The following is a 12,676-nucleotide window of genomic DNA, read 5'->3' as shown; positions in this document are numbered from 1 at the left end:
GATCGGTTAAAGGAATAGTTCGCATTAAATAAATGAATATTCTGTCGCCATTTACTTAGCCTCACCTTGTTCTAAACCTGTATGACTGTGGGACACAAACTGCGAATTTCTGAAGACCATCTTTTCAATGTAATGAAAGGGAATGAAATCTGAGGCTGTCATGTTTCGAAAGGACAAAAAAGCCAGTGTTGGGGAAAGTTACTTTTAAAAGTAATACATTTCAATATTGCATTACTCCATAAAAAGTAACTGATTGCATTACTTAGTTACTCTTTATGGAAAGTAATGCATTACATTCATTTTGTGGTAAATTTTGTAACCTGAGCTGGGCTTGCTTATTTGTTTTGTTTTTTAATAACAAAAAACCCAAAAGTTATATTTTTGGCAACTGTAAAGGGCCTTTCACACCAAAGGTTAAATTAATAAGCATCTGGCTAAAGCAGCGCCTCTTCATCTCACTCCCAATTTCTCTCAACATGGGGACAGGAGAGGTTTCCGTGAATAAATGGGAAAACAAAGTAACTTACTTATTTGAAAAAGAAACTCATAAATTTTCTTGTAAATTTTAAAGTAATGTGTTACTTTACTAGTTACTTGAAAAAGTAATCTGATTATGTAACTTGCGTTACTTATAATGTGTTAACCCCAACACTGAAAATAGCACAATAAAAATATCATAAACCTGTATGCGACACTATCCACCTTATTTTGCAATGCTGAAGGAAGCTATTTCTTGTGTGTGAGACAGGTTTGTTATAAGCTATAACTAGAAGAATAACAAAGTGCAGCAAACTGTAACATTTTTGCACTAAAACCCCCACTAATTAATCCAATCTAGCTGTAATTGGCATTATTTTGAGAGCTCATTGGAGAAGTAGTGATGTGTGATTTATGAATGAATCCTTTTTTGAATCTTTTCAATGAACTGATCTACTGTAACTCACAGATCCCTTTTGAATGATTCGTTCACGAATCAGACCCTGTTGGTTCTCAAGTTCAATTCGCTCACAGCAGTAAATGGCTTAAAATTTCAGAGTCATATGAATCACTTCTGTGTTACTTTTACAGTACCTCTGCATCATTTTGAACCCCCTATTCATTGAAGTTGTGTGGAAAAGAGTGACTGATACGGAGTTAAACATTTGTCCTTTAGTGTTCCACAGAAAGAAAGCCATACAGTTTTAGAATGACATGAGAGTGAGTAAATTTTATTTTATTTTTTTCTTTTGCATGAACTGTCCCTTTAAACTAAACCCCAGAAAGCAGACTGAGCCATTCTTGCAGAATCCTTGAAGTATCATTTTTAAAGCAGCCTTAACCCCACACACTCAAGCAGAGCTTATACTTCCAAACAGCTAGTCAAGCCCTCTCATCCTCCTGCTCTGTACCACTGAGCTACGTAAATACCACCATCTGTATCTGATCAGAATTAATGCCCACTCCCCTCCGTTCTCCCCATCTTTCCCCACTGCCCCTCTTGCAGCCTGGTCCCATACACACATGGAGATACTTACAAATCATCACCCCATTACACGGACATAGGCATAGATGTGAACACACACACATCTACAAGCCATCAAAACACACCCCAAATTCCTCTTGCAACACACAAACATGCATTCCCCATCCCCACTTTGCACCACGTAATTGTCGCTAATAGTTTGGGGGTGAAGTATCCATATTCCATTAAGTGAACCGAGCTCTCTGATTGGCAGAGCCGATGGCCCCTTGGAATAGCCAAGCTGGCCGCCAGCCAGAGGCTCATTTCCTGCCGTCCTGAGAGCCTCCAGCCACTCCCGCTGCAAATGCACTTCCTGACTATGTATAAAATTTTTATTAATGGCCAGGAGTGCATCAGCAAAGGCTCAGCGAAGGAGAAAGAGAGAGAGAGGATGACAGAGATGGATGGAGTGAGTGGAAAGACAGCATTAAGTATGATTGAGCTCTGGTAGAGGGAGGGAAGAAGAAGGAGAGTTTCCAGAATGCCCTTTTAAGAACATCTTTAAGACAGTGCAGACCTGCCGTAAGTGTCTGTTCGTTGTCTCATAAACAGATAAAGGGAAAACAGAGGAAGAAATGGGAAGATAAAATGAAAGACAAGACTTAACGAATGAGTATGAGAGAAAACACTTTGAGACTCTAGTATTTCCTAATAAAAACTCTGTTTGGGGTCCGAGACAATGGTTTAAATTGTCAACATTTAGGGGTATGCTAGTCTGGAGATTCACTCTCAGAAATAAAGGTACAACAGCTGTCACTGGTGCGGTATACTTTTGTTCCTATTAGGTTCTAATATGTACACTTTAAGTACATGATATATATCTTTAAGGTACCAAAATGGACCATTTAGGTACAAATATGTACCTTTTGAAAATGTACCGCCCCAGTGACAGCAGTTGTACCTTTATTTCTGAGAGTGTAGGCTACAAAACCTAGGTATATAGACTGAAAGAAGGCTGAAAGCATGTGGAAAGATAACACAAATGAAAGCAGTTGCTCACCTTTCCCCTGAAGAGGTCAGGAGGCTTATGACTGGAGATGGAGAGGAAGGAAAAAGAAGGATAGGAAATGTCTAGCCAGGCCACGCCCCCCCATAAAAACCATGACTTGACGGACAAGCCCATTTCTTAAGAAACTCCAACAGCACAGAGGAAGAAAGGTGAAGTGGCTGAGGGAAAGTGGTAGCCAATGGCTGAAGGCAGAGGTAAGGTCCCAAAGAGGTGTCCGTGTCAGGAGAGTTTGTGTATGTGAAGGGCCAAGAGTGAAGGGGACTTCCGTGACCCTTGACAGGAGCCGTATTTATAGGTGCAAGGGTGTCAACAGGTCATATGAAGTAGATACACTGAGACTTTAAAAGAATAATTCATGCAAACATCAATTTCTGACATTGTTTAGTAGAGCTAGATATAGACACAAATTACATGATTCGATTGAGTCAGAGTTCCCAATTCAGTTCAAATTATTTGAATATACTGTATGTCCAGTACAGTACGGCATCAATTTTCCTTAAGGCAGAAAAAAAAAATTCTCAGTTGGCTGTAAATTGTACAGAGAAACCTGTCCATTGGTACTATAATAATCCCCTGTGAAAAAGAAGCACACGTAAGCATACTTTCAAAAAGAGCACTTATTATGGAAATTAAAAAATTTACTTTAGTGTGAAGTGAATGTAATGTTTTCAGACACTTAAAATTTCATGTTACAATTAAAAGAAAATGCATTATAGTTTATATTTATACTAAATGCCATTAATTAAACTTAAGAGTGTTCTCTTTTTTATGTAATTTCATAATTATTATGTAATTCATAATTATATGTATATGAAATAAGTGTAATGTTGAATGTACATATATGGTAGTCTAAAATATACTGTAATCTCATTCTGTTAAAAATTGTATGACATGTATTTAAATATATTTGCAAATACACATTTGTAATGATAAAGTTGCAATTTAGTGCATTTAAAATCTAATAACTTTGTGTACTTTACATGTGTTTTATTGTGTTAGTAAACTCATAAAATTAAGTGTACTTCTTTAAAGCTTGACAAAAGATTAGTATAACAATAATTTAAAATGTACTACAAAGTAAATGTTTAATTTGACGTCATTATAAAGTGTACATGAAAGTCATGAAAATGTACTTTCTTTAAGTAAACTTAAGATGCCTTTTATATTATATTATATTATATTATATAGGGAAATACATGTTGGGTCAATTCTGATATTATTTATACTATATAATATTGCAGTATATGTAAAAGGACACTGAATATAAGTAATCACAGGAGTCTAAATTCAATTGCTATTTCACTATTTTCTAGTTGACTAATGAGACTTATGGACACTGAGGTAAATTATAATGTTGCATGACAAGCTGTTTTATTGACTGTTTTTCAGCAAATGTAACACTGACTTATTAGCCATTAAATTAGACATGATAGCTGATAACACAGACATGACATGATAACTGAAAAAAAAATGCTAAAAGATCTTGGGATTTAAGAATCGATATTGGTTCATCAAAATGAAAACTGATTAAAATTGATTAATCACTACTGCCAACACAGATCTATAGTGTATGTGCCCTCATATTGTTGCAAAACCTGTTTGACTCTCTTTCTTCAACAGAACACAGAAGATTATATTAGGCAGACGGTCAAAGCTACTCTTTTCCATACAGTGAATACAAACAGTGACAAGGACCTGTCAAACCGGACAAAAACACTATAAAAAGTTATTTGGTATGACTAATTTTAAATTGCAATACATTAAAAAAAAAATTTAAAATATCAAATCACAATTGTGCAGTATATTCTGATATCCAAATATTTAATAGTCTTGCAATTGATTACAAGTCATTTGTAATTTTTTAGCGTTTGCCATTACTGACATCATAGCATCATATTTTGAACTAAACTCCACTAATCTGTCTATTAGTGCTATTGGATCTTAGCGCTGCGTTCCACACTATTGACCACAACATTCTTTTGCATAGACTAGAAAACTTCCAAACATTAATGGAAGTGCATTAGCATGGTTTAAATCATACTTATATGACTGCCATCAATTCGTAGCAGTGAATGAAGAGGTATCATATAGATCACAAGTGCAGTATGGAGTACCTCAAGGCTCAGTACTAGGGCCGTTACTCTTCACGCTTTACATGTTACCCTTGGGAGATATAATCGGGAAACACGGTGTTAGCTTTCACTGTTATGCTGATGATACTCAGCTCTATATTTCTTCGCGGCCAGGCGAAACATACCAATTTGAAAAACTAGCGGAATGCGTAGTCAATATAAAAAACTGGATGACGAGTAATTTCTTACTACTAAATTCTGAAAAACAGAGGTGTTAATTATAGGACCTAAATACTCTGCATGTAATTACCTAGAACACTGTCTAAGACTTGATGGCTGCTCTGTCAATTCTTCGTCATCAGTTAGGAACCTATGTGTGCTATTTGATAGCAATCTTTCCTTAGAAAGCCACAAGCATTTGTAAAACTGCACTTTCTTCATCTGAAAAACTGCATTTTTTTCATCTCAAAATATATCTAAATTATGACCTATGCTCTCAGTGTCAAATGCAGAAATGTTAATGCATGCATTTATGACATCAAGGTTAGATTATTTTAATGTTTTATTGGGTGGTTGTTCTGCACAATTAATAAACAAACTCCAGCTGGTTCAAAATGCAGCAGCTAGAGTTCTTATAGAACTAGGAAGTATGACCATATTAGCCCAGTTCTGTCAACACTGCACTGGCTACCTATTAAACATCGTATAGATTTTAAAATCCTGTTTATTACTTATAAAGCCCTGAATGGTTTAGCACCTCAGTATTTGAATTAGCTCTTGTTACATTATAGTCCTCCACGTCCGCTCCGTTCTCAGAACTCGGGCAATTTGATAATAACTAGAATATCAAAATCAACTGCGGGTGGCAGATCCTTTTCCTATTTAGCACCTAAACTCTGGAATAACCTACCCAACATTGTTCGGGAGGCAGACACACTCTTGCAGTTTAAATCTAGATTAAAGACCCATCTCTTTAACCTGGCTTACATGTAACACACTAATACGCTTCTAATATCCAAATCCGTTAAAGGATTTTTAGGCTGCATTAATTAGATAAGCCGGATCCGGGTACACTTCCCATAACACCCGATACACATGCCACATCTTTAGAAGAATGGCATCTACGCTAATATTAGTCTGTTTCTCTCTTATTCCGAGGTCACCTTAGCCACCAGATCCAGTCTTTATCCAGATCAGAGGGTCACTGCAGTCACCCGGATCCTGTACATATCCAGACCAGGTGGTGGGTCAGCACCTAGAACAGTGAAAGCTCTACAGCCCTGAAAGACAGTGGAGACCAGGACAACTAGATGAGCCCCAGATACAGATCCCCTGTAAAGACCTTGTCTCAGACGACCACCGGGACAAGACCACAGGAACCTGTTGAGTCCTCTGCACAATCTGACTTTGCTGCATCCTGGATTTGAACTGCTGGTTTCGTCTGGCCAGAGGAGAACTGGCCCCCCGACTGAGCCTGGTTTCTCCCAAGGTTTTTTCTCCATTCTGTCACCAATGGAGTCTGGTTCCTTGCCACTGTCGCCTCTGGCTTGCTTAGTTGGGGACACTTCATTTACAGCGATATCGTTGACTTGATTGCAAATGATTGCAAAGATACTATTCAAACTGAACTGAGCTGGATGATGACATCACTGAATTCAATGATGAACTGCCTTTAACTTTCATTTTGCATTATTGACACACTGTTTTCCTAATTAATATTGTTCAGTTGCTTTGACACAATCTGTTTTGTTTAAAGCGCTATATAAATAAAGGTGACTTGACTTGAATAACCACATATGATAATTGTCAATATTCCTCAAAACATCTTTTGTGTGTTAAAAATTACACTTATACAGTATTTCCATTTTTTTTTTAATCAGGTTTGCTAAACACAATGGTATGTCACTAACAGGAGAAGAAAAATCACATCATTGATTGTGTCTGGCTGGCTATTTGTTGGGAAAATCTGCCAAAATAGGTCAAACTGGACAACTGAACCCTTTCAGAGCATTCTGTTTTTAGCCATAATACAGTTAGTAGTAACAAACATAAAGATACATTAAAAAATTATGTATTAAGTTATTATATTTGAAGCAATTTAAAAAAAAATAAAAAATCATAAAATTTGATGAGACTTACATGTGATATAGTTTTAATAAATTATGCATTAATAAACAGTATAGTTTAATGTTAGTAATATTGCAGCATTTTTCCTTGTTGATAGTCGGTATAAAAAAGCACACACATATACTGGACCAAATCCAGAGTGGAGAATTCATTTACAGCAATCTGACCAGCCCAAAAATATAGAATATTGCATAAAGTTTGTTCCTTTGCCATTTTCACTCATAACAGTATTAAGTCAACATCCACTGACATTGTGTGACAGGAGGCTGGTCAGCGGTTGCTGCATACAGTGTAGAATAAAACTATTAATATATGCTGATGTGACAATGGAAAATTTTGTTGGTGAAGGGATCAGTCATTCCGCAGAGGAAGCTGAGGGTGTTCTGCTGACATGATATGCGATTATGAATATTAATTATTGAAGTGCAGCAAGAAGTGAGGAAATATGAACCTGGGGCGGAAGCACTTCTGTCTGAATCAGTCTCTCTCACTGTTGAGTGTAGAGTGGACATGGCCTAATAGCACATCCAGAAAAACTTACTCTAAGCTTTTGCTAAAGTCTCTGTTGAGCAGATGCCCTCAGTTCACTCTGAAAATCTATCTATCTATCTATCTATCTATCTATCTATCTATCTATCATCTCTCTATCTATCTATCTATCTATCGATCTATCTATCTATCTATCTATCTATCTATCTATCTATCTATCTATCTATCTATCATTCTGCCGTTCTATCATTCTGTCTATCATTCTCTCTGTCCATAAGGCCTATAAACCTTCAAGGACTTATAAATGTTTGCAGAACATTCCAAATATTGCTTTTCTAGTGCTACAATTGCATTTCATACATTTATTTGAATTTCAATTCATTTTAATTATGTTTCCTTAAAATCTTGTTTGCTACCTCAGTTCAAATTCAATTCAGTTCAGAAATTTCCCAACCAAACATGATATTTTAACTGTTTCCAGCATTTCCAATCAAGCTATAATTATGTCAAAATATGTAAAAAGGATTTAGTACATAAAGTACTAGCTATAAAAATAACCCTAAAAAATTAATTGGCAATTTTATTCCTGCAAGGTTAAAAGTGTCATTTCTACCAAATAAATAATTATATTAATTATATTACACTATACATCATTTGAGATGGAGAGGAAATGACAATTTCTGTACGAGTAAATTGTTCCCCTCTCCCAAAAAAAAAAAAAAAAAAAAAAAAGACTAGTGTGCTGCATGTTGGACAGGAGACAAATTACAGTATATAAATTACTGAGAGTGTGAAAAGTGTGTTTTAAATCCGCAGGGACAAAAGGACATGTAAGATGCACAATTATGTGTTATTTACCTCTGAAATACAAAATGACCACATTTTGCATAACATTTTGTCTATTTAGGCAAAAACAGCACCAGCTGAGCATTCATCGGGTCTAAGTCAACTACAGCTCAAAAAAATCATGAACAATTTGTTAGTTCCTTTCTTTTGTTAAACGAGTCTGTGCCTATTCACATAAATCAGTGTCTCCAGGAAATGGGAAAAACAGTCCATGAAAAAAAATGCAAGCATGCAAAGGATTCCAGACACAAACAGACACAACTAAATAAATACAATGGAGACACACCGGAGAAACAGAGGAAAAAAGATCATGGAACACATGATTTATACAAGAGAAACACATCCTGACACACACACACAAGCATCCTCAGAGGATGCAGCACACACACACACGCTAGGGTGGCCCTTACTTTTAGACTCACCCGCCCAGTCAACTCCCCTTCATAAGAAACTGAAACAAACCAAATTTTACTGAGATTGGACTGCGTTTGGGGTGTGCTCAACAAAATTGAAATTCTGTCTTAATGACCATAACAGCCCATAATTAATAATTATACAAGACTATTATTAAACTGTGAATTAGGTTAAAAACGAAAACACAGAACAGTGTTGGTAGTCTTAAAATGTAAAATTACGTCAGCACTGACGGGCACCAACATGTAGCACTGTTGCGCTTTAGGCATCCTGAGTTCGAGTCCCAGTTCGTGGACCTTTCCCGATCCTGTCTCCCAATCTCTCTCACACTTTGCTTCCTCTCCACTTACTGTCCTATCGAAATAAAGTCATAAAATGGCAACAACAAAAAAAGTCAAATTACAACGCTGCTGATGAGAACTGATCTTTGAAAAATTGCAAACTGATCTAGATTGTGATGGTGAAGAAAGTGAACTTGGATCAAAACTGAGATCTGAATTAGATATTTAAGATGATCACAACTGCCCCTTGTCTGATATCAGAAACAGTCAAAAGTTTATCAAGTGAAAGTGAAAGTGACGTGATATTCAGCCAAGTATGGTGACCCATACTCAGAATTCGTGCTCTGCATTTAACCCATCCGAAGTGCACACACACAGAGCAGTGAACACACACACACACTGTGAACACACACCCGGAGCAGTGGGCAGCCATTTTATGCTGCGGCGCCCGGGGAGCAGTTGGGGGTTCAGTGCCTTGCTCAAGGGCACCTAAATCATGGTATTGAAGGTGGAGAGAGAACTGTACATGCACTCCCCCCACCCACAATTCCTGCCGGCCCGAGACTCGAACTCACAACCCTTCGATTGGGAGTCCGACTCTCTAACCATTAGGCCACGACTTCCCACGTGAAGTGAACAAAACCTCCGCTAATATCAGATCTTGAAATACCTGTTGATAAAAAGATACATTCTTTGAGCATACCCTAAATGACAAATTAACTGGATGGTATTCTGCATACATTACATACTTCTAGTGGAGAAAGAAATGAGGTTAACATTTCCAGTCATACAATAAAATAAAATAATCCCCAGTAAGGGCAACCCTAATGCACACACTGGTTTCCATTTATTATGGGGACATTTCAAAAATGTTTTTTACACTGTACAAACTGTATTTTCTATCCCCTTACCCTACCCCTAAACCTACCAAGCACAGAAAACTTTCTGAATTTTTAGATTAAAAAAAATAGTATAATTTATAAGCTGTTCTCCTCATGGGGACCAAAAAGAAAAATAAATGTAAAAAAAAAAAAAAAGGATAAGGATAAGGATTGTGGATATTGCCATATTTGTGGGGACATATTTCTCTAGAATCTAAGGTATACCTGAACCACACACACACACACAGACACAGACACACACATAAAGCAACCAAGAGAGAAAAACCTCAGTGTTTCCTCTTGAATAATCAGCTTAATAGTTAATTAAATGCACTATTATAATGCAAAGCTGTATAATAAAATACTGTATAGCCAAAGTCAAAAGCACATAAAAGTGTGCACGAGAGATGGTGTGTGAGCGATAGAGAGAGAGAGAGAGAGAGAGAGAGAGAGAGAGAGAGGGAGAGTGAGAGAGTGATAGAGAGCGAGAGAAATACTGAGCAGTGTCTGTAAACCCAATATCCTCTGTGGCCCCAGGGGCTGGGAGTGCTCGGCCAGTGCAGGAAGAGATGTGCTGCATTATCCACATCAAAGCTCTGAATTATCAGCCATAATCAATGTCTTTGCATTACGGCTCCTGCTCTCCCAATGCACTGTACAACACAGCAAGGCCGTGGGATCATCCGGAGAGAGAGAGAGCAAACGAGCGAAGGGGAAATGTCATTATGGGGTGATGTAGGCATTGGTGGTGTTTAGCACCTTGCTAAAGAGTATGGGCTTATTTTTTTGAATAGGTTCTGCCAAATTTGAGCTGAAGATCTGAATTGACCTCTGATTATTTATCTCTGATATCTCATCTTTGTAAATGTTGCAGTATTGTGCAAACAAACTGCTTGTCTTTCATGGCACTAATATATGTTTTATTATATAGACCGCTGGTGATATTATATTTAACAAATTATATTTTTGAATTTCAACATAACTACAGTATATGCACATTGCCTAAATAACCAAAATAATAACAAAATATATATGCAAGGTCATTGCTGTTGCTTGCATTTTGAAAAGGATTGTCATAAGAAGCATTTAGAGGGAAATACTTTAATTTAATCCATTTTATGATATGAATGAATCATAATGGTGGTCAAGCCACTTTCAGATATAATGACCTCATTGTTCAAATGGAGGGGAAGTTTAATCGCTGTCCTGTGATAGAAAGAAGTTGTTGTTTAGCGCCCTCTGGCGACTAGATTAGCTACTTCTTGACTCTTATCTTTACCTACTTTTTACCAATAAATTCTATGGTTATTATCGTTGACTTTTGGTTACTTGAAACATAATTAACTGAAATAAAGTAAAATATGGAAATACTTTTATTTAATAAGCTAATTTAATATAATAAATTAATTAGTAAAATCTATTTTACTACATTTAAAAAACTAAAAAAAACTGAACACATTTAGTAAAACTTTAGGTGAAAACAATATAAAAATAAAATTCAATTCAAAATATTAACAGTATACAAATAATACTAAAATAACACTGATTGATGCAGAAACAAATGTTAACTATTATTTTAACTATTATTGCAATGTGTAAAATTCCAATGGGAAACAAAGCTTTGTAATTTGGAGTTAAGATTCAATAAGAAATAAACACCCTTGGGTGTCAAGAGTTCAAAAATCTTTATTTCAAGCACAAACAGTTACAATATGTAAGGTTACACCCACAAAAGAGATACATGCTACAGATTTAACACTTTGTAAAGTCTAAGAATTTAAGGGGCACTCCAACACATTTCAGTAGATAAGATGCATTTAGTCAGGATATCACATCAAACATCATTTTCTTTGAACACAGAATTATTCTACAGTTCTAAGAGAAAAATATATTTAGTCACATTAAGATATTGAGAAAATGTCTACATATCCATGCTACCTGTAATGCTACAATCTACCGCTTGATGACATCACAAACCATTTGTTCTTTGCCACTCTCAAGACTTGCATGCCACTAACAATTGCACTGTAATAAAAGTAAAACTACAAAACTCCACACTCAAACATAGCAATTTCCCTTCAAGTGTCAGTCTTATGAAGAATAATAAAGTGAAAAAAAAAAACAACCTCGATTCATTGTAGAAACATTCAGTGTACCATGACAAAAACACCAAGCAGTTTCAGATTATAAAAACAGAAATGTTTATGGAGGCCCTTGTAGCTGCCAGCGTTTACTGAGCAGAGTTTTTATATTTGTTAATTTTATATAATAATAATAATAATAATAATAAAGTCTTCTAACCAATGTTTAGATATAGGACAAAACTGACCATTTCATAGATTTAATTTTCCATACAGTATAGCTGTGAGAATTTAGATAGCTTACAGAAATCAATGTTACCCCATTTGCTATCAACCACTTTAAAACAGTAAAACCCCTCACCAGCTTACATTAAATATTAGTGGTCTCCCGAAGCATCAGCCAGACTCATAAATAAGCAGATATTTGGCATTGGCTGAATACTGTGTTGCCGCCTCCTTGTGACAGTTACAACAATTGACAGCTTTAGATAATGTGATTTTCTGTTTTAAAATATTTTTTATTTTTGTGTTTGCCCTTTCTATGGTTTCTATATACACTACTGTTGCAAAGTTTGGGATCTTTTTATTATTATTATTATTATTGTTATTATTATTGCTCAAAAGTAACAGTAAAAACTTTGACATTGCTATAAAACAAAAATGCATATTTCAAATAAATGCTGTTATTTTCAACTTTATATTTATCAAAAAGATGTGAAAAATTGCAGCATAACTGTTTTCAACTGATAATAATAAGAAATATTTCTTGAGAAACAAATCAGCATATTAGAATGATTTCTGAAGGATCATGTGACACTGAGGACTGGAGTAATGATGCTGAAATTCAGCTTTACATCACAGATATAAATTACATTTTAAAATATATTAAAATAGAAAACAGTTACTGTAAATCCTAAAAAAAATATTTCACAATTTTTATGTTTTTGTTGTTTGATAAAATAAATTCATCCTTGG

This window comes from Cyprinus carpio, chromosome A21 (assembly GCF_018340385.1).
Source record: "Cyprinus carpio isolate SPL01 chromosome A21, ASM1834038v1, whole genome shotgun sequence".
Lineage (NCBI taxonomy): Eukaryota > Metazoa > Chordata > Actinopteri > Cypriniformes > Cyprinidae > Cyprinus > Cyprinus carpio.
This window is presented reverse-complemented; position numbering follows the sequence as displayed.